Here is a 27,804-nt window from a genome sequence, read left to right as displayed (position 1 = left end):
CCTTCACTAATCCTGTTACCATGTTAGTCACAAAAATAGAATTTGTTCCCTTGGAGTTCACTGGTTGCCATAGAAATGGCATAAAAATGCATTATACTTTCCAGGTGAAAAAATGTACTAGGGTGCTGAAGAAAAACCTTATTAAATCTAGCATAAACTTACACCCTGTAGCCAGGCGTGCTGGCTCTCCCATGCAATCCTAGCACTTGGGAGGCCCAAGTAGGAGGACAGATGTAAAATAGAGGCCCTGCCTTAAAATACACACACACACACACACACACACACACACAACCTTATCCCTCCCACTTATTTATTTATTTGCAAATGGACTCCAGACGCATGCACCACTTTGTGCATCTGCTACTTCATGCATCTGCTTTTACGTGGGTATTGGGGAATCCAACCCAGGTCGTTAGGCTCTGCAGGTTAAGCCCTTAATTTAGCTAAACCATCTCTCCATCCAAAACTCACACCCATTTAATAATAAACAGGGAGATGGCTCAGCAGTTTAAGGCACTTGCCTGCAGAGCCAGCTGGCTTGGGTTTAATTCCCCAGTAGCCATGTAAACCAGCTGCACAAGTGGAGCTTGTCAGAGGCAAGAGGCACGGGTGTCCCCATTCTCTCTCTTCTCTCTGCAAATAAACGAAGATGTTTGGAATAGTAGTAAGCAATGGTTGCACATACAACCCATAACAAAAAATACACGCTCTAAGCCTAATATATGTTAATATATAAAACACCAACTCTTGAAGACTAGACTAGGCAAATACATGGCTCAGTGGGGTTGCCCTCCCCTCCAAGGTGAACCATATTGTCCACACCTTCTTGGCTTTAGCTCTGGGGGACCCAGCTGACAGAACACATAACTCCTTCCCCTCATCAAGCATACAGTTTTCTTTTTTTCCGGCTTGCTCCTTTCTCACCGTGACCCATTGATCTAACTTCTCTTAGATTTGGCTTCCTCTTTAAAAAAAAAAACAAAACACTTATTGGGAGGAGGGTGAATGAGAATGAATTAAGAAAGAAAGTTGGAGAGATGGCTTAGCGGTTAAGATGCTTGCAAAGCCTAAGGACCCAGGTTCAACTCCCCAGAACCCACGTGAGCCATGTGCACAAGGAGGCACACACGTCTGGAGTTGGATTTGGATAACAGTGGCTAGAGGCCCTGGTGCTTCAATTCGTTTTCAGTCTCTCTCTCTCAAAATAAATTAAAAAAAAAAAAAAAAACAATGCCAGGCATGAGGGAGCACACCTTTAGTAACAACACTTGGAAGGCAGAGGTAGGAGGAGCGCCATAAGTTCAAGGCCACCCTGGGCTAAAGTGAGACCCTACCTTGAAAACCCCAACCCTCCCCACGTCCCCAAAAGAAAAAGAAGTTGCCAGCATGGTGGTACACACCTTTAATCCCAGCACTTGGGAGGTAGAGGTAGGAGGATAACTCTGGGAGTTCAAGGCCAGCCTGGGGCTAAAATGAGATCCCACCTCAAAAATCAGAGGCGGCGGAGGGAAGAAGCAGTCTACTGAGATAGTAAATGAGAAGCCAGCATGACGGTGAGGCAGTTAGGAGGTGGCAGGGCCTTGCAGCCTACACTGTTCTAGAGGTCAGAGAAGAGTACAGCTTCTTCCCACCTGTTCCACCCTAGAAAAGAGCCACCTTTTCTGGGGGATTAAGATACCTGGAAAGACTAAACCTGAACCCCTAAGTAGACACCAGGCAAGAGGGGAAACGGTGGGCATTGCTAGCCAGTACCTGGAGCCTAAAAAAGACTCCAGTCTAGGTCTCCAGGTGGGATTCTCCATTTCTGGAAGATGCTTCCTGCAGTACAGGAGCTTTGCCTTGACATTTTTTTTTATTTTTAATTTTTTTTTAATTTATTTATTTGAGAGCGACAGACACAGAGAGAAAGTCAGATAGAGGGAGAGAGAGAGAATGGGCGCGCCAGGGCTTCCAGCCTCTGCAAACGAACTCCAGACGCGTGCGCCCCCTTGTGCATCTAGCTAACGTGGGACCTGGGGAACCAAGCCTCGAACCGGGGTCCTTAGGCTTCACAGGCAAGCACTTAACCGCTAAGCCATCTCTCCAGCCCTGCCTTGACATTTTTACTCTAAACTTTACCCTTCTGTCCTGTGAACGTCAAACCCCCAAATGCAACTGCGTCAGTGGAAGTTTTGTGTGACTGGCAGTCCGGCGCCCTAACTCCTGGGCTAGAGCCCAGCCAAGGGCCAAAAGAAGTGCCAGCGCTAGCAAAGCCACCCAGGTCTCCAGCACTGCAGACCCTGCACGACCCCTGCATAATCAGAGAGTTATGGTAAAAACTTGGTTGTATTTTTGTTCCTGTGTTGTGTGGCAAATTTCCTCAGTACTGAGGGGTATAAACAACTATTGCAAAGGCGTGGGGAGGGTCAACAGACACCCTCCAGAGATTCAGGTACCCCAGAGCCAATTGGATACAATAGTATACAGGATCTTGTCACCGCAGGGGGATGACAGAGTACAAAGAGAGTAAAAGATGTAGGAACAGTGAGCTTCACTGAGGTGGTGTCTCTGGGGTCCCCATGTTCTGTAAGTAAGCCCTCATCCCGAGGAGGGAGAAGCATCCAGGGAGTATTTTACAGTAATCTTCAGTGAAGTGGCTGCTTTGGGGGTCTCATGTTCCTGCAAGTAACCCCTCTTTATGCTCTGTAAGTGACCCCCCCCTCTATCAAACTCACTGGTTCAATGAACTGATATTGGTGTGATCAGTTTGGTCTGCCACCTAAGCTATATTTGGGATGAAAACAAGCCGAGTGTGGTGGCACACGCTTTAGTCCCAGCATTTGGGAGGCAGAAGTAGGAGGATAGCCATGAGTTCGAGGCCACTCTGAGCTATAGAATGAGACCCTACCTGGGGGGGGGGGGAGGGAGAAAAGAGAAAGTGTGTCCCCATCTTCCAAGGGGAAAAATTTCCCACGACATCCTGTAAGCTGCTGTTGCTCACAGACTCTTGATCAGTAGCAAATGGCTACTGGGCCTGCTTCTGACCGTGACGCCTCAGCAGCCCCTCACTGTCACCTGTCCCAGGTGCTTGCCCTGGATCAGGTGGGGGACTTTTCTGACCCATGCGACAGTCTTCTAAGCATCTTCCAACAATACAGGGCTTGGGACTGAACACAAAGATCTACACCTGTGGGTTCACGGGGACAAACAATAAGGAATAAAAAACAACCAATACAGGCACAGGGAGGTGGTTCAGTGGGCAAAGCGTTTGCCACACCAGCATGTGGGCCTGTGTTTGGGCCCCCATCATCTGTTAAAATGTAAATGTGGTGGTAAATGAGCTGTCAGCCCAGAGCTGGGAGGCAGAGAAAGGTAGGGATCCTGCAAAGCCTAACGACCCCAGTTTGATTCCAGTACCCACACACAGCTGGGCGCACAAAGTGGTGCCTGCACGCCTGTTCTCTGCCCCAAGAACCACGGGCTGTAAATATGCCTGCACTTCAGCGGCCCTCTGGACCCCGTGGGGCCAGTCACAAGGCCAAGCATCGGTGGAGCAGTGCAGACCACCAGCCTTCCCAGGTGGAGTCTCCCTTGGGCCCTGGCTGACCTGGAATTCACTATTGCAGCTTCAGGGTGGCCTCAAACTCACAGCCCTCCTCCTACCCACCCCACTGTGCGGTGATGAAAGGCAGGTGCCACCATGCCAGCAAGACTGATTGTTGACTAAGAACAGAAGGGACTCCCAAATCAAGTTCTCAACCCTCGGGGATAGGAAAGTTACAGATGTCGGGAAAAAGAAATGATGGGGGTGGATAGGTCAATAATGAGAAGAAATATTCTACTTTATTTATTCATTTATTGACTTACTTATCTACAAACTCTAGATGCATGCACCACCTTGTGCATCTGGCTTGCACGGGTCCTGGGGAATGGAACCTGGGTCCTTTGGCTTTTCCAGAAAGCACCTTAAACCGCTAAGCCATCTCTCCAGCCTGGGAAGGAATATTCCTATCTTTCCTGGAAGCAGGTAGAAATTTTCTGGGAATTCACCCATCTGTCTAGTAAAGAGCCCATAACAACCATCAACTGTCACGGCACTAGGGTGTGTGTGTATGTCAGCCACTTAGCATAAAGATGGAATTACAACGAAGAAGCTAGAGGTCGTCTGACAGTCACCTTGACAGCCATCTCAGACCTAACTGGTTTCCGTTAGTCCGTCTGAAAAGGCACTTGTGGTACACAGCATCTGGCTCTCAAAGGTAAATAAGATTAAGGTAGGAAGACCTCAAGTTTAAAGACAGCCTCAGTACATACAGGATTCTGTCTCAAAAATAAAAAAGCTGATTGGTGGGACGGCTTAACGGTTAAGGCAGTGGCCCGCAAAGCCTAAGGACCCAAGTTCGATTCCCCAGGACCTACATTAGCCAGATGCACAAGGGGGCACATGCGGCCGGAGTTCATTTGCAGTGTCTGGAGACCCTGGTGCACCCATTCATTCACACTCTCCCCCTCCCTCTTTATCAAATAAATAAAAATAAAGTATTGAAAAAAAAAAAAAGCAGGGCTGGACAGATGGCTCAGAGATTAAGGAGCATACCTCTAATGCCAAAACACCCAGGTTTGATTCCCAAGGACCTACATAAGCCAGATGCACAAGGTGGTGCACATGTCTGGAGCTCATCTGCATTGGCTGGAGGACCTGACGCACCCATTCTCTCTCTCTAATATATAAATAACTTTTTAAAATTATTAAGCCGGGCTGGTGAGATGGCTTAGAGGTTAAGTGCTTGCCTGTGGAGCCTAAGGACCCCGGTTCAAGGCTCGATTCCCCAGGACCCACATTAGCCAGATGCACAAGGGGCCCACGTATCTGTAGTTTGCAGAGGCTGGAAGCCCTGGCACGCCCATCCTATCTCTCTTTCTCTCTCTCTGACTCTTTCTCTCTCTGTCTGTATCTCTCAAATAAGTAAATAAAAATAAAATAAAATAAATAAAATTATTAAACCAAAAAGCAACAACAAATTAAGGATAAACCTTAACAAGAGGCTGGGAAGATCAGATGGCTTGATGGGTACAGATGCCTATCTGTGAAGCTTGCAGGCCCAAGTTCAATTTCCAAGCCACACACTGAATGCAGAAAGTGGCACACAGAAGGTGGAGACAGGAGGATCACTGTGAGTTTGAGGCTAGGCTGGGTCTACAGAGTGAGTGCCAGGTCAGCCTGAGCTAGAGTAAGACCCTACCTTGGGAAAAAGCAAAAAAAGCACCAGAAAATGTTTAGCCAAGCAAATTCAGCAGTCTACAACTTTTCCAGTATGGTATGTGTCTTGCCTCACAAGACTGGATGGCTCTTGGAATCAGGACCAGGCTTCTGACCCAGGGGGTCAGATCTAGCACAAAGCAGCAGTGTACAGAACTGCACAGCTCACAGCCGGGCGTGGTGGCGCACGCCTTTCATCCCACCACTTGGAAGGCTGAGGTAGGAGGATGGCGGTGAGTTCAAGGCCTCCCTAACACTACATAGTGAATTTCAGGTCAGCCTGGACTAGAGTGTGAAACCGATAATAAAAATAAATAAAAGGGGCTGGAGAGATGGCTTAGTGGTTAAGCACTTGCCTGTGAAGCCTAAGGACCCTGGTTCAAGGCTTGATTCCCCAGGACCCATGTTAGCCAGATGCACAAGGGGGCACACACATCTGGAGTCATTTGCAGTGGCTGGAGGCCCTGGTGGGCGCACTGTTCTCTATCTGCCTCTTTCTCTGTCTGTTGCTCTCAAATAAATAAATGAAAATAAACAGCAAAAAAATTTAAATAAATAAATAAAAGTAAAAAATTATCTGCATGCATGCACTGTAGTTTCTTAGCACTGCAAGCAAACACCAAATGCTTGTGCTAAATTTGGTGTCTGGATTTTGCATGGGTGTTTGGAAATTGAACCTAGGCTTTGCAAACAAGACCTTTAACTGCTGAGCCATATCCCTAAACTTGCTTGGGACCCTCTCCACTGAGATTCCAAAGGTAAAGGTCCATAGTGGGTGGTTAAGAAAAATTGTCATCGTTCCCTGGTGTTTCAAGGCATGATTTTTGAAACACTCTACAATTGAGAACATTAAACAAAGCGTCATGTCAAGACAAATCACAAGTCCACGGTTTGTTTTTTGTTTTTTTTTTTTTAGGTAGGGTCTCATTCTAGCCCAGAATTCACTATGCAGTCTCAGGGGAGCCTCAAACCCATGGTGATACTCCTACCTCTGCGTTCCAACACTAGGATGAAAGGTGTGTGCCACCAATCCTGGCTAGCCTATGAGTTTTCACAAATGGAACAATTTTCTCATATTATGAAGTTCAATATTTCTGTATTAAGTAAAACATATATGGAAATGATAAAGAATAAGGATTGCTTTCTTTGCATTTCTGCAGCAATAACTGATAAAGGCCTGGGTGTGCAGTTTACAGGAGGCTCTGCATAGCACGTAAGGGCATATACATATAAACGCCCTTCACAAACCCATTTCTTGAATCAGCCACTGGTTCTCTTAAAAAAAAAAAAAAAAAAGGAGGCATAATGAATGCTGAGTTTTGCTACCAGAACTGGCTCTAACTAAAACATTACCACCTGGTCAGGATGGGGCGGAGGGGAACGGACGGTGCACGATGACGTAACAAACTGTCAAGCTGCTTGGCGATCCAGAGGTAATTACTTCCCCCTCTCTACCCCCCCTCCCCCAGAGCACACTGAACCAGTTCCTGAGCCTTCTCTGCTTGGTTCCCAGGGAAGAACACAGCTAGCTATGGATGCCAAGACTGCTCTGAAATGAGCAGAACCACCAGTCCCCTTGGAGCCCAGGGCCCCAGCCTGGCTGACATCCAAGACCCTGGGAAGGCTGGGCACTGGGCCCTGAGTGGTGACCTGACATGGCAATCACGTTTAGGGAGGTGAACAGGCCCCCACAAACTCCATGCTCAAAGGGTGATTCACAGAACACACTACCCCGTCCACCTCTAAAACGGAGGTAAAATCATGCTTCACGTCTCCACACTCCGTGCCATCCTTCTCTTTGTAGTTTCCTACTCTGCTGTCCATTAGAGGTCCCGGGAGGGGACCACAGTCAAAGGCACCAATCAACTGCACCTCAACAAACAACCCACCCACAAGAACCAGCGGGCCGAGGGAGGCGCTATCATTCTACAGCACCCAGGGACGCCAGCCTCGGGTCTGGTATCTTCCAGACGATATCCCTGGCACATCAGGGCTACACCTGATACACAGTAGGAGCCCAGGCTCCAGTCAGCTCGTTCTCTCTCACCCTGTAAGACTTTTCCCCTTCTGAATACACTACGAGGCTTCCTCTGCCTAAAATACTCTGCCCTTGCAGAGCCTCGCCTACCCACCTCAAGTGGTCTTTCCAGCTGTTCCTGTGGCTAGATTTTTATCATCTCAGAATCACAAGACCCACCCAGCACTCAGAAACCAGGTGCTTTGCTATTATCTGGAAGAAGCAAAGATGTCTCCTAAATTATGTTCAAAATTGTAACTAATACAACAAGTTTGAAATCAAAGGGACACTATTTGGGCAGGAAAAAAAAAACTTTGCAGACAACATGATTTCCTACAAGATACTAAAGAGCCAACAGAAAACTTCTGGAACTAAGAAACAAAGTGACAAATAGAACGGTAACATAGGAAATAAATAAATGGAAGGGAAGACACAAGAGAATGCCAGGCATGGTGGTGCACGCCTTTAATCCCAACAGAGGTAGGAGGATCGCCATGAGTTCGAGGACACCTGAGACTACACAGTGAGTTCCAGGTCAGTCTGGGCTAGAGTGAGACCCTACCTCAAAAAACCAAAGAGAGAGAGAACTAATGCACGGTATTTGGTTTAACCTAACATACCAAGTCTGCAAACATTCTGACCAGTTTTTGAAGCACTACTCTATTTAATCAGTTTTGAGTTTAAAAAGTTCTGGCATAAAGGAAAACAAGCAAAATCTTTAAATCCTCTTTAACCCCAATTCACAAAGAAGGTGGCTGTGGAGACCTCCCCATTCTCAAGACACATCTGCTTCTCTGGTTTCTAAGATGCCGTGCCGCCTCGGTTGCAGCGGTGCCCCTCTTGACAGTGGATCCCTTCACCCCCCACCCACCCCAGAGGAAATACACACTTCAGAACCAGCAAGAGCTTGGTACAGACCCTGACCCTTTGCCTTGTCAGTCACTTAAGCCGAGTTGGGGTGCGGATGCCTAAAGCAGAAAACAGTCAGCTAGCGAGTGCCGAGACAGGACGGCACCATCCCAGGACATGCAGTGCAGGATCTCTACTGGGCCCCCCACCTGACAAGCAGCACAGCCGCCGGCCCCCCACGCTGCTTTTTCGGCAGGCGCGATGCACTGCTCTCTAACCTTCCCAGATAAACACAGAACACCGAGGACTACATATGGGGGCGTGGCCTGTCAAGCCTTCAGTACCACAGCTGCCTCTGCGGTGTCTGGGACGGGCAAGTACAAGGAACTTTATGCATGCTCGGCTGCCGTTCTCTTTCCGGCGTGTCAATGCTCTCGCCCTGCCTTTGCTCAGGGCTCAGGTCTAGTAGGGGGATGATGGTGAAAGTTGACGTAGGGACTGGAGAGACAGATGCGTTAGCAGTTAAGGCTCTTGCCTGCGAAGCCTAAGGACCCAGGTTTGATTCCCCAGGGCCCACATAAATCATACACACAAGATGCCGCATGCGTCTGGAGTTCCTCTGCAGTGGCTAGAGGACCTGAGGTGCCCATTCTCTGTCAATCCTTCTCCTTCCCAAATAAATAAATAAATCTTTTTTTTTAAAAAAAAAAGAGCCAGCACTCTTGACGAGATTGTAACAGGATCAAGATGAGTTCAAGGCCAGCACAGCTGGGAATGAGACACTGACTCAAAAATTAACAGAAACAATGGCCAATCCTCTTTCCCTCACAAAGTAATTCAGTGATCTCTTGAGGCCTAAAGAACGAACGGATTTTCACTCAGAAGGATCAATACTTCAAAACTAGAGTGGACTACATTAAGACCCTGTCTCAAAAACAGGAAGAAAAGAAATGAATCTCACATCAAGAAATATCCAAGCATTCCTGGTTACCTTCCTAAGATCCCGGCACCAGCTAACCCCTGGTACATTTTGATGGCATTTCCTGGGTCACGCTCTTAAATGTGACAGACATCCCACCTGTGCTGCCAGAGCCCTTCCCCGCCTCAGCATCACATGACACTGGCAGAGAGAGAGAAGGCTCTGTGGCCAGGGGCTGCGGGAGGGACGCGTGTGCCTTACCAGGAGGCGGCTCCCCACCTCCTAGAAGACTACCAGTGAAAGGGTGCTGATGTGGCTCAGCGACAAAGCACTCGCCTAGCACGCCCAGATCCTGGCTCCGTCCTCAACACAGAAGAACAAAACCCCGCGATCACTACAGTTCAGACAGACACAGCCACAGACGAGAAAATTTGCAGTGCCAGGAGTGGGATACCTTCCAGCAAGTTGCTGGCCAGGGAGTCCTGAAAACATTATAGGCCAAAGCTCTTGGTGGCCCACCAGAACTGGAAGACCCTACTGCTGAAGACTTCCCATGCGCATGCGTGGGCTGCAGATCACTGAGAAAGTGAGCTGGAGCGGAGCTGGGCAGCGCACGGCCTTTGGGAGAAGGAAGTCATGGAAGGTCTTAACCAGCAGTGGACCTGCAAGCTTTACAGCTGGCCAGCCAGGCCCAGTGTAGCCACTGGTGCAATAGTGGCATGTCCATTTCGGAAAAACAACTGCTACCTAATTGGATTTGAGGCCAGTGGGAGGGAATTCATGTCCAGTATTGAAAACCTAGTCAAAAACCTATTGCTAAGGAGGTCATAATCCCTAAGGGGGAAACAAATACAACCGTCTGGCTAAACAGACATATTCTGCCCTCTGAACACCTGCTTATGCCCATATATTAATGCTTACTCTCACTTTTGGCTAGAGAAGCTTCTTTGCAGGTGGCAGTGACCACTGGGGTGACTCAAAAATGGCCTGCGCAGTCCTGCAGACACGAAGCGGCCTGGATGTCCACGACCTCCCAGTGCCCGACACGACCAACACGCGACCAGCAGGAGGGAAATGCCAGCATCAAACCAGAACCGCTCGGTTGGCAGCTGGGAGGATGAGCGCAGAGCCCTGGGCAGCCGCACCCTCGCCCCCAACCCCAGCGCTGCCAACACTGAGCTGGGCACCAAGGCCATAGCAATGGAGGGTCTGGGGACAGTACAGGACTCAAGGTTAGCAGTGGGTATGTTCTGACATGGCTTCATATACCGGAACACCACCAAGGAAGAAGCATTTGCACACTGACCACCACGGGGAAGAGTAACCCCAGTAAGTACCTGGGCAGTGCAGGAGATGGAGAGACTGGAGTTTGATGCTGCTGAGGTGGCAGCACCGGTCCCAGGCCAGGGCAGCACACGCAGCAGACTCCATTAGAGACGCCGCCCGCATCGCGGGGGTCCTCCGCTAATTACTAGAGTTACCACAACAGCGAGAGTGGGTCAAGAACAAAGGAGCCAAGAGCGCTCCTAAAGAAAGGCAATGGTTCCCCACCACCTCAGCCTCAGTACCAACACAACTTCAATTACCAAGGCAGACGCCCAGAAAACCCGAAACCACAAGATGGCAAAGAGACAAAAGCAGCTGAAAGTTCATCTGCTCCAAGGCCGAGCAAATGCCGTGCTTACTGTCTTCCATCTTTACTATCATCTGGGTTTAGTCATCCAACATGAAGAAATGAAATGAAACTCCAGCAATAATAAACAAACAAACGAGGGCTGGAGGGATGGCTTAGCAGTTCAGGTATTTGCCTGCAAAACCAAAGGACCCTGGTTCAATTCCCCAGATCCCAAGTTAGCCAGATGCACAAGGGGGCACATGCACCTGGAATTCATTTACAGTGGCTGGAGGCCCTGGCATGCCCATTCTCTTTCTCTTTCTCTGTCACATAAATAAATGAAAGTATTTTTAAAAAAGAAGCAAATGAAAGCCGGGTTTGGTGGCGCACATCTTTAATCCCAGCATTCAGGTGCCAGAGGGAGGAGAATCATCATGAGTAGTTGGAGGCCATCCTGAGACTACACAGTGAATTCCAGGTTAGCCTGGGCTACAGTGAGACCCTACCTTGTAAACCGAAAGATGCAGCAAGATTAGACACAGTGGCATGTGTCTACATGAAAGCCAGATGACAGAAATTTAAGGGCGATCTGGGTAACATCACAAGACCCAGTCTCCAAATAAACCCAAGGTAGCGAGAACATGCAGCACAAATGGTGGTTAAGAAAGAACTCAGAGCAAACACATCCCCTCATCCTTTCTCACTGCTTATGCATCTTTAAACCTACCTCACAATTCCACCCGTTCTACATGCTGTGACACAAATGCCAGACAAGCACCAGATGCCTCGAGGTCTGTCTGGGTCCCAGAGGAGCACACAGCGTCTCCACCCACATGGTCTACGGCAGCACCTCGCTCCACTCAATGTCTTCAGGCTTCCCACAACTTGAAGCAGACACAGCCTTATGACCCAAGCAGGGGCACAGGAAACAAGAGGATATTCGTACACTTGCATTTTTAGATTGCATAGCTATATTACACAAAACCAGCTCTAGGACTGACTGACTGACTACCTATGTTTTCACTCACCAAGAACGCTCTGAAAGCAGCCACACATTCTGCAGGCCACAAGTGCCACAGTGGGGAATTTGCCCAGGATAGCTGCATTGGCAATCATGCACTAGCAGCAATTTTCTCAGTTTAAGTGTAACTTTTCTTGAGTCTTCACAAACTTGGGAAATGCAGCTGAACCAAGATGTAATTACTAACTGTATACCTTGGGGTGGAATGCAACCTCACGAGGAACTTCAACTTGACAAGGTCTAGGATCTCAAGTTTTATAGCCAGCCAAGCTTATATGGGGGGGGGAGGGGGGAACTTATATGATGTCATATAGCCCCTAAGAGATTTGAAGTCTGCATGACCCCTCACACCTAAAAATCTATTTCCAGAGAGATCACAGGAATAAACCTGAAAGGTAGAACTTAATTTTTTTGATACAAAATATAATTGATAACATGGTAGTTCCCCCCCTAAGTAAGCACAAATTTAAAGCTCATAAAGTATTTTGATTTAAAAAAAAAATCCTTAATAGTGGGAAGGGGAACACCAAATTATGGGAAAGTATTTGCAAAATTTGTTACTCAAGCTGGGTATAATGTACCCACCTTTAATTCCAGAACTCAGGAGGCTACGTGGGAAGATGCCCTTGAGTTCACTACAGACCTAACTAAGTATGACACACAAAGACCTGATCCTCAGACCCTACAAGGAACTACAAATCGATTATGACAACTGTGACAGCCTAAACGAAAATACATGAAAGTGAGGAACAGCTGTCTGGATAAAGACAACGAATCAATACAAGAACGGATGTGCAGCCTCATTACTATCCACTTCTCTGTAAGTAAAGTCATGACGGCATTTCAGATCTGTAAAGACTGGCAAAAACTATTGATTTGTTGACAGTGAAAATGGGGCTAAACATTTTAAGATACAGCAAACTGCTACAACTGCTTTGAAACTTCACGGATTTCAACGTCCCTGCTGGCCCAAACTCCACTCAGGGGCATTTGCTGAGAAGCCTACTCAACTGACCCACACACTTTAGATACAACTTCACAGCAGCTCTGCTCTCCTAACGACCGCTCTGCCTCAACCCTAAGGAGCCAGCTTCCACCGACACAGAGCGAATCAACCACTACATTGAGATAGGGGTTCACTCTGCAGCTAGGCACTTCCGCTGCCGTTTGGTGTGTTTTGAGACAAGGCCTCACTCATGTTAATCCAGGCTTGCCTGAACTGATGCCGCCAAGTATGGCACTGAAATCACACTTCTCCATCCTCTGCCTCCCAAGAGCATGCCTGGCTTCTCTCAGTCATTTTCTTCCTTTCTTTTCTTAACTAATCTATTTGAGGGGGGAGAGGCAGAAAATGGGCACGCCAGGGCCTCCCGCCACTGCAAAGGAACTCCACATGCACATGCCACCTTGTATACCTGGTTCATGTGGGTCTTGGGGAATTGAACCCACGTTGCTGGCTTTGCAGGCAAGCACCTTAACCACTGGACCATTTCTCCAGCCCAGGAAATTCCTTTTTAATGAGAGTGTTCTTAAGTGGGTGGAGAAAGCACCCATGAACTAGAATTTAACCTGGAAATCAGAGTGGCTGTATGTGGTATTGCCATTTCGGACAGGCACAAAGTAATAAAAATGAAGGAGAGCTTGGACGAGGTGGTGCACACCTTTAATCCCAGCACTTGGGAGGCAAAAAGAAGTAGGATTACCATGCGGATTCACTGTTAAGAGTGAGACCTTAACTCAAAAAAATAAATAAATAAGACATAATCAATAATAAAGGGAGGGGGCTGGAGAGATGACTTAGCGGTTAAGGCACATGCCTGTGAAGCCTAAGGACCCAGGTTTAATTCTTCAGGTCCCATGTAAGCCAGACACACATGGAGTTCATCTTCAGTGGTTAGAGGGCCCTGGTGTGCCCATGTCTCTCTTCCCCTCCTCTGTCTCAAAAATAAGTAAATAAAGGTAAATCTTTAAGCAGGGTGTGGTAGCCCACACCTTTAATCCCAGCACTCAGGAGGGAGGCAGAAGTAGGAGGATTGCCTTGAGTTTGAGGCCATCCTGACACTACATAGTGAATTCCAGGTCAGCCTGGGCTAGAGTGAAACCCTATCTCAAAAACCCCAAAAAACTTAAAAAAAAAAAAATAAATAAATAAAGGGAGGGTCTAGAGAGAGTGGTTAAGGCACTTGCCTGCAAAACCTAACAACCTGGGTTCAATTCTCCAGTACTTACGTAAAACCAGATGCACAAAGGGGTGCATACTTCTGGAGTTCGTTTGCAGTGGCTGGAGTCCCCATTCTCTCTCCACTAAACAAATAAAAAATAAAGTGAGATGTCAAGCACCACTGAGAAAATGTAGTTGTAATCTTTACAGGAAAGCAGCTTGCTGAACACATGCCCTGAGTGTTGCTGAGTCCACATTAAGGTGAAAGATGGCACGGGTAGGAAGGAAAGCAGGCAGAAAGAGCAGCGGGCCAAAGGGGGCACAAAGCTCTCAAACAAGAACTTAGCAGAACAAAGAGGCCACGAGACCCCCGTGAGACATCACTGAAGTAGCGAAGGTGCAGGCCGTATGCACATTTCAAGTGGAAAGGGTCTAGGGTGTAAGAGGACCAGCTCAGGCAATGGAAATGCAAAGCCACCTTCCTGGGACCACACACAGCTATTACCTTGAAACAGATGAGTAAGATGGCAATATTTTCCTACTGTCAAATAGGAAACAAGTGATTCACACACACGAACACACATGCTCTCACAAGGTTCCATAACTGAAAGCAACCTGCACATGGTAGACCATCTTATGTCTCTTCCAGACTAGAAAAGGGAAACTGAGCCAGGTAAGGCTAAATTTAAAGATTAAACGCCTTTAATCCCAGTACTCAGCAGGCAGAGGCAGGAGGACCACTGCAAGTTCAAGGCCAGCCTTGGGTTTCAGTGAGACCCTACTTGGAAAAACAACAAAAAAGAAAGTAATAAACGCACTACCCTGGGTGGTGAGCAAAGACGTCGCTTTTCTGGAGGGGTTGAGGTAGGGTCTCACTCCAGACTCGGCTAACACTGCACTCAAGGTGGTCTTCCCACCCATCTCCTAGGTGCTAGGGTTAAAGGCATGTGGCACCTCGACTAGCTGTTCATTTTCTCAAACATAGCCAATGCTATTGAGCAGCCTGTTACTTTTGGGCTGGAGAGAGCTCAGTTAGTAAAGTGCTTGCCTTGTAAGCACGAGGACCCGAGTTTGATTCCCATAACCCACATAGAAAAGTGGGTGAGGTGGAAAGCACTTGTAAACCCCAGTACTAGGGAGATGGAGACGTACTTACAGGACAACCACTTTAGCCAAAACAGGCAAGTTCCAGGCATGACTAAAAAAGGTGAGCAGCATTGATAGGAACCGTGACACCTGAGGATGTGCAGGGACATCCTCTGGCTTCCTTACGCACACGTGCACACACTACTTTCCACAAGCTACCTGTTCCAGCTGCCATGTTAGTAGAGTGCTTGACTAACTGTCCTTTCGTCGAGAGCAGGCACTAGGCAACTTAAGAGACCACAGGTCGTAAATTCCAAGTTTCTGAGTCCACCCCCCCCCCCCCCCCCCCCCCGCCAAGAGCACCACACAAACACCAGACTGGCTGGCCAGGGCCACTGCGTTCCCTTCGGCGGCAAAGCTTCACTCCAGGCCAACACTGCCGGCAGTTACACTGAGGACAGGAGCTCAGGGAACAGAACCAGAACCAGGCCTTTCTTTGTTTTCAGACTGCACGTCCCTAACACACCTCACCCACTCCCTCTCGATCGAAAGCACTGAAACGTCCCCCAGCACACTGTCATACAGGCGCTTGCTGGAACACAGTATCTACCTGGCCCAGGACTCGGCTGCAATGCCTGGTTTAAACTAACCTCATCTTTGGGCTCTCTGAGGGCTACTGCCTTTCAAACTGAGCCCTATTACCAGAGCCAGAGTCCTCCAGCCCACCAGCCACTCAAGACGGCGTCACAGCCCTCCTTCAGAGCAGAGTCCCCACAGCGGACCTGACCATGCCTTTCAGATTTCCGACACACATGTTCGTCATCATCTTCACTTCACTCCCTTGCTGTTCATTTGCAGTGGCTAGAGGCCCTGGAATGCCTATTTTCTAGCTCAAAAGAATTTTTAAAAAAAAGGGGGGGGGAGGTAACCAGGCGTGGTGGTGCACGCCTTTAATCCAGCAGAGGTAGGAGGATCTCCTGTGAGTTAGAGGCCACCATAAGACTACATACATAGTGAATTCCAGGTCACTCTGGGCTAGAGTGAGATGCTACTTCGAGAAACAAAAACAAACAAACAAAACCCCCACAAAGTCTTAGGGCTACACTAGCAGTGGCAGAACAGAAATTCAAAGTTAGGTCTGCCTTACCTCAAAGTCAAGCTTTTTTTTTTAAATTAATTAATTATTTATTTATTTGAGTACGACAGGCGCAGAGAGAAAGACAGATAGAGGGAGAGAGAGAGAATGGGCGCGCCAGGGCTTCCAGCCTCTGCAAACGAACTCCAGACGCGTGCGCCCCCTTGTGCATCTGGCTAACGTGGGACCTGGGGAACCGAGCCTCGAACCGGGGTCCTTAAGCTTCACAGGCAAGCGCTTAACCGCTAAGCCATCTCTCCAGCCCTCAAAGTCAAGCTTTTAACACAATAAACCACCTCTTCATTTCACTATGCTCACAGAAAAATGTCATCTTTGCCCTTTCTTTTAAAATTTATTTTATTATTTGGGGGCGGGGAGGAGAGGAAAAAGGCAGATAGAAAAAGAAAGGATGTGCTAGGGCCTCCAGCCACTGCAAACAAACTCCAGACACATGCGCCACCTTGTACATCTGACTTACGTGGGTCCTGGGGCATCGAACCTGGGTCCTCTGGCTTTGCAGGCAAGAGTCTTAACAGCTAAGCCATCCCTTCAGCCCTGATCTTTGTACTTTAATCTTGAATGCTTTACATTATCTTGTATGATCAATGTTGTAAGGCCATAGAGACAGAATACAGGCTCTCCTGGATACTGTGGAATAAATTTTCCTGTTTCCTTTACTTCTCTGGGCCTTCAATGCAAAACTCCCCTCCAAAACCAAGTTTTCCCGCAGCCCACACACCTGCACCTTTGTAACACTAATATTGTGTTTCTAGTTACTGGTGCACCACTCTTGCAGGCAAACACCGTTAGTCCCAGCACTGGGGAGGCAGAGATAGGGACTGCTGTGAGTTTGAGACCAACCTGAGACTACATTGTGAATTCCAGGTCAGCATGGGCTAGATTGAGACCCTACCTAAAAAAAAAACAAGCCAGGCGTGGTGGCGCACGCCTTTAATCCCAGCACTTGGGAGGCAGAGGTAGGAGGATCGCCGTGAGTTCGAGGCCACCCTGAGAGACTCCATAGTGAATTCCAGGTCAGCCTGGGCTAGAGTAAGACCCTACCTAGAAAAAAAACAAAAACAAAAAACAAACAAACAAAAAAAACCAAATAAAGATAGTCTTCCTAGGCACTCATTCACATGAACTATGCATGCTTGCCTATCAACTGAGGATGGTGTTAGACCACTGTTCTCAGAACACAGCGCTTGTCAGTTGTACCCACAGATTTTAAAAGGAAGCGTCCATTTGTCTCACACCAGCAAACCACATGTCCGTATAAGCTAGAGTTCCTAAGGTTAAAAGATATTAGGAAATTACTTCATGGTATGCTTGAGCTTGGGGTTTTTCCTTACAAATTAGCAAGACCAAGTTACTGGAGAAAGCAATTCTTCATCGAGACCATCTTAAAAAGTACACTTTTCCCTGAGACTACATAGTGAACTCCAGGTCAGCCTGGGCTAGAGTGAGACCCTACCTCGAAAAACCAACAGCAACAGCAACAAATAAGTACACTTTGGCCAGGTGTGGTGGCAACACCTTTAATCCCAGCATTCAGGAGGCAGAGGTAGAAGGATCGCCATAAGTTCGAGGCCACCCTGAGATGACATGGTGAATTCCAGGTCAGTCAGGGGTAGAGTGAGATCCTACTTCAAAAAATCAAAAAGATACACTTTGGAGGCTGGAGAGGTGGCTTAGCAGTTACGTTATTTGCCTGCAAAGCTAAAGGATCCCAGTTTGATTCTCCAAGACCCTCTAAAGCCAGATGCACAAATGCTTGATGGGACACATGCATCTGGAGTTTGTTTGCAGTGGCTAGAGGCCCTAGCGTGCCCATTCTCTCTCTCTCAAATAAATTAATTAATTAAAAAATTTAAACACACACATCCAGGCTGGAGAGACAACTCACCAGTTAAGGTACTTGCCCATGGAACCTAAGGACAATGTGACGCATGCGGAGTTCCCTTTGCTGTGGCTGAAGGCATTGGCATACCAATCCCCCCAAACCCCACCACCCCACACGCGCAGTGAGAAAGTTGGCTCAGTGGTTAAAAGTGCTTGTTTGCAAAAGCCTGATGGCCTGGATTCAATACCCTGGTACCTATAATGCCTCATGTGTGGCATTTGTTTGCAGCGGCAGGAGGTTCAGGTATGGCTATTCTTAATTCTACCTTACGTACATACCTCATTCTTATTTTATCTTTGATTTTTCAAGGTAAGGTCTTGCTCTAGTCCAGGATGACTTGGAATTCACTATGTAGTCTCGGTGACCTAAACTCACAGCAATCCTCCTCCTTCTACCTCCTAGAGTGTGGGATTAAAGGTGTGCACCACCACGCCCGGCTACATACATAGTTTCTTGAAAACACAGCATTGGTAGCTTCAATCCCTTAATCCCAGCATTAGGGAGGCAGAGGTAGCAAGATCACTGTGAGACCCTACCTTGGAACCTCCCCCCAAGATCCCCAACTGATATTTTATAATAGTGCCATTCTCAAATAACCTATAAGTGATACTCAAACTCCTGGGAGATGAACACAGTAATATGCTACATCTATACCAAAGTAACATCACAACAGAAAATGCCTTTTTCTTTTCTTTTTTTTTTTTAAATTTTTTATTTATTTATTTGAGAGCGACAGACACAGAGAGAAAGACAGATAGAGGGAGAGAGAGAGAATGGGGGCGCCAGGGCTTCCAGCCTCTGCAAACGAACTCCAGACGCGTGCGCCCCCTTGTGCATCTGGCTAACGTGGGACCTGGGGAACTGAGCCTCGAACCGGGGTCCTTAGGCTTCACAGGCAAGCACTTAACCGCTAAGCCATCTCTCCAGCCCCCTTTTTATTTTCTTGTACACAGTAAGAATTTGGGGATCGAGAATGGCTGATCAGCAGGGTGTGGTGGCGCATGCATTTGATCCCAGTACTTGGGAGGCAAAGGTAGGAGGATCGCTGTGAGTTTGGGGCTACCCTGGGACAACATAGTGAATTCCAGGTCAGCTTGGGCTAGAGTGAGAACCTACCTCAAAAAAAAAAAAGACTGGCTGATCAGTGACATAAACCTTTAATCTTGGCACTTGGGAGGCAGAGGTAGGAGGATCATGCCATGAGTTCAAGGCCATCCTGAGACTACATAGTGAATTCCAGTTCAGCCTGGGCTAGAGAACCTACCTCAAAACAACAAACTTAAAAGATGGGCAAGCTGGAGAGACAGCTCAGCAGTTAAAGGCACTTGCTTGCAAAGCCTTATGGCCTGGGTGCCATTCCTTGGTACCCACATAAAGCCAGAGACATAAAGTGGTAAATGAGTCTGGAGTTTGTTTACAGTGGCAGGAGGTTCTGACACTGACACACACACACTTTTTAAGAAAAATTGTGAGACCGGAAAGACGGCTCAATAGCTAAAGGCACTTGCTTGCAATTCCTGCAGGCCCAGGTTCTCTATCTGCCTTTCTCTCTCTCAAGTAATTAATCATTTTTAAATATTTTATTGTTACTTGGGAGGGAGGGAGGGAGGGAGGGAGGGAGGGAGGGAGGGAGGGGCGGGCATATACAGAGATACAATGGGCACACGAGGGCCTCCAGCCACTGTAAAGGAACTCCAGACACACGCACCACTTTGTGCATCTAGTTTAGCCTGGGCTAAAGCAAGACGGTACCTCAGAAAACAAAACCAAACAGCAGCAGCAATAAAGACACATGGGATGGGATGGGATGGATGAGGTGGCGTGGTGGGTTAAGGCGATGGACTGAAAGTAAAGCCCTTCATGGAAGCAACAAGAGCAGGCAAGGTCACGGACAAAGGTGTGTGGACTGTGTGAGGCCTGGCTTCCATCTCCTGCCAGGCGCTAAGAGGAGGCACGCTAACTCAGACTCTCTTCTGTGTTCAGAATGGAATCTATCCCACCACACCTTGTGCTGGGACATGTGGATGCAGTTTGAAAGGAGTGTGGCAGACACTGTACAGGCTGGAAGAGAAAAGATGACGGGCTGTTAGGAAACCATCCTGGAGGGCTGCTCATAAAGCCTGCCAGCCCGGGTTTGCGTCCCCAACACCCACGGAAAGCCAGACACAAACAGTAGCCTGTGCATCTGGCCTTTCTCTATAGCAGGAAAAAAAAAACCTGGCGTGCACAAAAACACATGTACAAATAATTTCTTTTAAAATCATCCTTTGGGTTGAAGAGAGACTCAGAGATTAAGGCACTTGTCTGCAAACGGGTGGGTGCACCTGGAGTTCTCATTCATTCAGATTTTTTCCCTCTCTGTTTGCCAAATAAATAACTGAATGAAAAAAGTATTTTTTTTTTTTGAAGGCAGGGTCTCACTGTAGTTCAGGCTGTCCTAAAATTCACTATGTAGTCTTAGGGTGGCCTCGAACTCATAGCGATTCTCCTACCTCTGCCTCCCAAGCGCTGGGATTATTAAAGCATGCACCAACACGCCCAGCTGAAAATATTAAAAATGGGGGGGGGCATGTTTGGTGGCATGCACTCAGGAAACAGAGGCAGGAGGATCGCTGAGTTTGAGACCAGCCTGAGACTACATAGTTCCAGGACAGGTTGGGCTAGAGCAAGTCCCTACCTCAAAAATTACAAAAAGCCTGGACAGATGTCTGGACTTCAAGTACTTTTAAACATGTTTGACTTATTTGAGAGAGAGAGAGACAGAGTGAATGAATGATAAATATGGGCATGCAGGGGGACTACAAATGAACTCCAGACACATGGGCACCTTGTGCATCTGGCTTATGTGGGTATCGGGAAATTGAACCTGAGCCCTTGGGCTTCACAGGCAAGCATCTTACCCACTAAACCCTCAATTTTTTTTTTTTTTTTAAATAAAAGAAACTTGCCAGATGTGGCTGTGAATACCTTTAATCCCAGCACTCGGGCAGCCAAGGTGGTAGGTTTGGGGGAAGACCGCTGTGAGTTCGAGGCCATCCTGAGACTATGTAATGAATTCCACGTAGCCTGGGCTAGAGCGAGACCCTATCTTGAGAGAGGAAAAAGAAAGAAGCCTACTTCTTAGAAGTCACTATTGACCAATTTTGTTCACTGATAATGTTTTAAAGATATTTGCAAATATTTGCCGGGTGTAGTGGCGCACGCCTTTAATCCCAGCACTCGGGAGGCAGAGGTAGGAGGACTGCAAGAGTTCAAGGGCACCCTAAAGACTACAAAGCGAATTCCAGGTCAGCCTGAGCTAGAGTGAGACCCTACCTCAAAAAATAAATAAAAATAATCACGTAACCAGGAGTGCTGGCTCACGTCTATTAATCCCAGCACAAGCAAGGCGAAGGGGGAGGAGGGTCTATGAGATCAGGGCCAGGCACAGTGCATGCCTGGTCAGCCTGGGCTAGAGTGAGACCCTGGAAAAACCCTGCCCCATCTTACTCCTTCAGAGACTCGAAGCCAGGCCTGGCTGTGAGTGCTTGGCCTCCACGAGGGCTGTGAACCTGAGGCCAGCCTGGGCTACAGCACGGTCCAGGCCAGCCTGGGCTACAGACCCTACCTCTGAAAACCAAAACTCAAAGGCTTAACCCACTGGCCTTCTCATTGGCAAGACCTCTCTGTGCCCTCTCCAAACCTCAAGGATTTTAAGATGCTCTCCTAGGTTGGGCGCACAGGCATGCCTTAACTGCAGCACCATCTGGCTGACCAATGTTAAAGAGGATGGCTTAAGTTTGAAGACAGCCTGGGCTAGAATACCTACCTTGAAAAAAAACAGGAACAAAAACGCTCTCTAGGAGCTGAGTGTAACAGAATAAGAAAAGCATACCCTCTCTTGTGGAACTCCATTACGGTTTTTAGTATTTGTTAATTGTTGGCAAACACAGAGAGGGAGAGACAGATAGAGACAGACACTGAGAAGGAGGGAGGGAGAATGGGCATGCCAGTGCCTCTAGCTGCTGCAAACTCACTTCGTGCTTCTGGCTTTATGTGGTGCTGGGTGGTCAAGTCTGGGTTGCTGGGCTTCGCAGGCAAGCACCCTAACTACTGACCCCTCCTCCAGCCCACCAGCGCAGGCTTACAGTAGCGGGCTGCGGAGATGGCTAAACGGGGTTGGAGGCGCCTGCTTGCCGAGCATGGCGTCCTGGGCTCCACTCTCCAGAGCCATAAAGCCCAGCACAGGGGGCATGTGTCTGCAGCAGCAAGAACCCTTCCCCCATGCACACGCGCCACCCCAACCCCCACTGAAGAGCACCAAGTTTTGCCTCTGGCTTATGTGGGTGGCTGGGGAATTGAACCTGGGTAGGCAAGCAAGTACCCTCAAACAGTGAGCAATCTCCCTAGCTCCAGAAAATTTTATTTTTACAAGCATGTCATATATTAAACAGAAGACAGACAGCAATTCTCACTTTGCGAATGTGCAGTCTTTTCTAAACACTAGCGAGCACAGAAGTCTGCGAAGCACCAGGACTAACTTACCATGACAAGCTTCTTTCTGAATAGGAAATGTGCACACAACCCAGGCCTCAAACCCGCCTCCTCTCCCAGCAACTCTCCTTATATAAACCCAAAAGTCAAATGACAAGATGATTCAGAGAGAGATGGCTCAGTGGTTAAAAGCACTTGCTTGCAATGCCTGACAGCCCAGGGTTCAATTCTCCAATGCCCACATAAAGCCAGGTGCACAAAGTGGCGCATGCACCTGGAGTTTGCAGCAGCAGAGGCTCAGGTGTGCCAAACTCACCTCCCTCTCTCAAAAAAAAAAAATAATAATTAAAATATTTTACATTCATACAATCTTGACAAATGACAACAGCGGGCTGACAGAAGCAGATTTAACACCCTGGATCTTCAAGTCACTTAAACATTAAATCTAATCTAACAGTTTTTGCTTAAACAATTCCAGAAAGCTGGTGAGATGGCTCTGCATTTTCTTGCAAAGCCTAACATCCCAGGTTAGATTCTCAGTACCAACCATAAGTCCAGATGCAAAGATGTATCTGGAGTTTGTTTCAAGTGGCAAGAGGCCAGGCATGCCCATTCTCTACTACCAAATAGATTAAATAATTTTTTTTTTTAGAAAAATAAGCAAGCTGGAGGGATTGCTCAGCAGTTAAGGTACTTGCCTGCAAAGTGTAAGGACCCAGGTTCGTTTCCCCAGTACCCACATAAAGCCAGACTTGCAAGTATCTGGTGTTCTTTTGCAGTGGCTGCAGGCTCTGGTGTGACCATTCTCTATCTACCACCTCTCTGACAAATTAAATAATAAAAACAAGAAACTCCGAAAAAGAACTAGTGGCTAAGGACGTCAATCTCAGAACTAAGGCTGCAGAATTACCAAGTCTGGGGTGAGCGTGGGTTACAGTGAAACTGTCAAAAACAAGACAAAACAAAACTCCAAACCTCCATTCTACAAAATTTGTAACTCAAGTCATTGAATAACCTGAATTGTGTAACTTGAAAAATATTTCATTCTCCCTGACCTCCAAAAGTAAAAGAGCATTTTAGTACAAAGATCAAAACAACTGGCTCAAAAAGGCAACTTTTGGAAACAAAGTCTAAATTCCTTTAAACAATTCAATAAATTTGGTGGAAATTTTACTAAGTGGTCCAAGATTCTCTCACAACTTTGCTGTTTTTCTACTCGGGTAGACATTCAGTACAAACTGTCCTTAGCCACTTTTTCATTCTAACTTTCATCATTCGGCACAGTTTTATCTTAAACCATCTGCGCATACAGAATGCTAGAAAAGACACAAGGTGGTGGATTATTTCCAGCTAAGACCAACTAAGACCGGTGGGTTCATGGGACTGACTCCTGGGTGAGCTGGACGCTGTCTCCTAGAGTAGCTAACGGATTAGATGAGACTACTTTTCCTTCCGATTTGCTCAGTATAGGTCACTTGACGGGTTTCTCCTCCCTCAGTTGAAACTTGTGGAAGGGGTTATGTACCACGCGTTGACTGTAAAGATAATCCTGCCCAAATCAAACTGAAAGAGATTAAATTATTGGTAAGATCATGAAATAGGACGTACCATCCTAAGCCTTCTCGAAATTGTAAGCACATTAACAAATCCTTTTTGAACACGACTTGGTTTACAACTCCCAGGATCTACCAAGTCCAGGGACCAAAACTTTTTGGATACTTGACAGTCCCACAGATTATTAAAAAATAAGGAAAAAAATCCCCCAACCATTATTCCAGCACCGAAGAGCACACATTGGCTGAGACACCCCCCCCCCCCCACGTCGGTAACTGAGGACTAGCAAAGACATTTCAATTCTCACAAGGCAGACTCCAAGAAGTCACTTAGAAACGCCCAGGAACACAAATTTCACCACATCACACAAACCACAGTAAGTAGACAAGCAGGTTTAAAAAAACAAACCAACCTTTATAAACAAGCAAGCAAGCAAATAACAACAACAACAACAACAAAAAACCCCGGTGTCCGGAATTGTGCAAAAGAAGGAGGTCAGTCCTACTCCATGCAAGCAAGCACATGACTCAGGCCCGGGCCAGAAGCGGAGGCCTTCCCACCGTGCACACTGCAGAGTGCGCGTGGGACTCCCCGTCTTCACCCCGGGCACCGGGGCCTCGGGGACAGCCCGGCCAAGTTGTGCTACGTCCGCGCGCGCCTGTGTGTGTGTGTGTGTGTGTGTGTGTGTGTGTGCATGCACGGGGGGGGGGTCATATTATTTCGCTGAATCACAACTCCCCCGCATCCCCACCCCAGAGCGCCACACACCCCTCGATGCACACGGGCCGAGGAAGGGGGAAGCGGGGCAGCACGGGCCCGGGCACAACAAAGCGCCCCGGAGACCGGGCGGAGGGGGCCCGCAGGCCCAGGGGAACGCGGCGGCGGCTGGGCCGAGCGCCGGGCCCGCCTTACCCTCGCCCCGGGGAACGGGCCTAGCGCCCCTCCGGCCCCGGGGAGGCCGCGAGCTCGCGTGCAGGCCAAGCCCGGCGCACGGCGGCGGGAAGGAACCGGCGGGGGAAGTGGGGAAGGGGAGCGGGAGCCCCGGCGGAAGGGCCCGGGTGGCGGAAGAAGAGCGCCAGGGCACTGCCCACGTGAGCGGCCCGGGTGTGTGTGTGTGTGTGCGTGTGTGTGTGTGTGTGTGCGCGCGGGACGGGGAGGGGGCCCATGCCCGGCCCGGGCCGCAGGATCGGGGCGCACGGGCGGAGGAGACCGCGGCGGGCGCACGCGTCGCCCCCGAGGCCGGGACTCACCCAGGCCTCCGGCGCGCCGCGGATCCCGCCGCAGATGCCGCCGCTCCCTCCTCCTCCGACAAAATGGCGGCGGCAGGAAGTGCCCGGCGCCTTAGGCCCGCCCCCCGCCGCCCGCGTCGTCGTCGTCGCCCCCCACCACCACCGCCACCGGCGGCGGCGGCGGCCCACGGCGAGCGGCGACCCGAACCACGCACGCAACGACGGCTTCGACACACCCGGCGTGTCCCCTCCCCGCCGCCGTACGCAGGCGCGGGCTTCCCCCCCCCCCCGCGGGCCTGCGCTCCCCGCGCCCGTGGCGTAGGTGGCGGCGCACCGGGCCCATTACGCAATGCAGGTTACGCGGGCTCCCCGGCGACGCGCCCCGCCGTCCCCCGCCCCCCGAAGGGCACCGGGAACGACCGCGCACACCGCCGCCGTCCTCCTTCACCTGCGACGCTAGGCCGCGCGCCCGGCCGCCGCCGCCGCCCTCCCGCCCCGCCGTCACCAGCCTCCGGCTAACCTGCGCCGAGCCGGGGCCCGCCCGCCGCTCCTCCGCGCTCACACGCCGCGCTCCACCGCGGGCACCGCCGGCAGCCCCCGCCGCCGCCGCCGCCGCCGCGCTCACCACGGCCGCCAATGCTTCGGCTTCCTCGGCTGCGGGAGAGCAGAACAAACAGCTCCGCCGCCGCCGCCGCCGCCGCCGCCAGCGCACTGACGTCACCGCGCGCGCTTACGGGCGCGGCCCCGCCCCGCCGCCGCCCGGCGTGCGCGTCCCCGCGGCGCGCGCGGGTGCTGGCAGGTGGAGCGGAGGTGGCGGCGCGGGGGGTGTGTGGGGGGGATCCCGCCGGACGACTGGACAGGCTCAGAGGACCCCCGAAAGCGCAGGTAAGGGAGCTGGGCGAACGCGGGGGGATCGGACAGTCGGGAGACGACAATCCCCCCCGCCCCCCCCCCGCGAACAACAAAACTAGGGAGGAGGCCGAGGGCACCCCCCTGAAAGTAGGACTGGTCTGAACCCGGGAGCTGTTCACACCTAGCAGCGGACCCGCACACCTTGCCCATAGGAGGGGGAGCCCGGCGTGGTGGCGCTCGCCTTTAGTCCCAGCACTCGAGAGGCAGAGGTAGGATCACTACAAGTTCAAGGCCAGCCTGAGACTACGTAGTGAATTCCATGTCACCCTAGGCTCGAGTGACACCCTACCTCAAAGAAAGAAAAGCGGGGCTGGAGAGATGGCTTATCGCTTAAGGCAATTGCCTGCATAGCCAGAAGGACCCAGGTTCGATTCGCCAGGGCCCACGTTAGCCAGATGCACAAGGGGGTGCACGCGTCTGGAGTTCGTTTGCGGTGGCTGGAAGCCTTGGCGTGCCCATTCTCTCCCTCTCTCTCTCTCTCTCTCAAATGAATAAATAAAAATAAAGTAGTATTTTTTTAAAAAACAAAAAGGCTGGAGAGATGGCTTAGCGGTTAAGGCTCTTGTCTGCAAAGCCAAAGGACGCAAGTTCGATTCCCCAGGACCCATGTAAGCCAGATGCACAGGGTGGCGCATGCTTCTGGAGTTCATTTGCAGTGGCAGGAAGCCCTGGCGCTACCATTCTCTCCCTGTCCCTCACTCTCTGCTTCTTTCTCTCTCAAACAAATAAAAAATAAAATATATTTTTAAAAAAGAAAAGAGTTATTTTTTTTCTTCTGTAGTAAGGAGCTGTTTGGGGAAAAAAAAATTTCATTTCAAGGTAGGGTCTTGAGAACACTATTGAAATCTCAACTCTTAATTTAGTTTGATTTTTAATTTACAATCTTTACAACTCGGCTGAGTGATGGGGTTACAGGTGTGTACCAGCACAGCCAGGCTGGCCTCGGCAGAGGATCTACAGACTGGTTAGTGCTTATCTCCAAGCCTAGGGTGCTCCTCCTGGTCGCTCTCAGGTGACCTCATTCTTCAGCTAACTCCTGCTATGAGCTTAGAGCAGACATGTGCCTGACACAGTCACAGACCCATGGGGGGCTTGCAGAGCATGCTGGCCTGGAACACAGAAGCACTTACTAGACATTGGGTTTGGGTTTCTGTTTGTTTGTTTTCGAGGTAGGCTCTCTCTCTAGCCCAAGCTGACCTGGAATTCACTACGAAGTCTCAGGGTGGCCTCAAACTCATGGCTATCCTATCTGTGCCTCCCCAGGGGTAGAATTAAAGGTGTGCATTACCACACTGAGCTTGACACTGGGTATTTTTGTGATCTTTACAAGGCTAGGCTTAGGTCTCTTGTAGCTTAATATGATTCTTCTGTAAAGGTTTTCAGACCTGTAAACATAACCACTCCACCTTTTGCCGTTGTCTTCACCCAGCATTTTTAGTCTCATCTCTTTTTTTATTTTTGGTTTTTCAAGGTAGGGTTTCATTCTAGCCCAGGCTGACCTGGAATTCACTGTGTAGCCCCAGGGTGGCCTTGAACTCACCATGATCCTCCTACCTCTGCCTTCCGAGTGCTGGGATTAAAGGCGTGCACCACCACGCCCGGCTTAGTCTCATCTCTTAAGAATAGAAAGCACACTAGGGATGTAATGTAGGTGGTAGAGATCTTGACTGGCATGTCTATGGAAGGTCATG

At 49.3% G+C, this 27,804-nt stretch overlaps 1 protein-coding gene across 2 annotated transcripts in view; it reads right to left on the bottom strand.

Annotated features, from left to right (window-relative positions):
• The window catches only part of Brd4 (bromodomain containing 4), a 76,864-nt gene extending 51,565 nt beyond the window's left edge, over window positions 1–25,299 (bottom strand). For both annotated transcript variants that reach the window (XM_045139114.1, XM_045139115.1), the window contains exon 1: window positions 25,223–25,299. The gene's annotated coding sequence lies outside the window, so the exon portion shown is untranslated. The remainder of the gene's footprint in view (window positions 1–25,222) is intronic.
• Between the last annotated feature and the right edge of the window lie 2,505 nt (window positions 25,300–27,804).

This window comes from Jaculus jaculus, chromosome 21 (genome assembly GCF_020740685.1).
Source record: "Jaculus jaculus isolate mJacJac1 chromosome 21, mJacJac1.mat.Y.cur, whole genome shotgun sequence".
NCBI classification, from domain to species: Eukaryota; Metazoa; Chordata; class Mammalia; order Rodentia; family Dipodidae; genus Jaculus; species Jaculus jaculus.
This window is presented reverse-complemented; position numbering and strand designations above follow the sequence as displayed.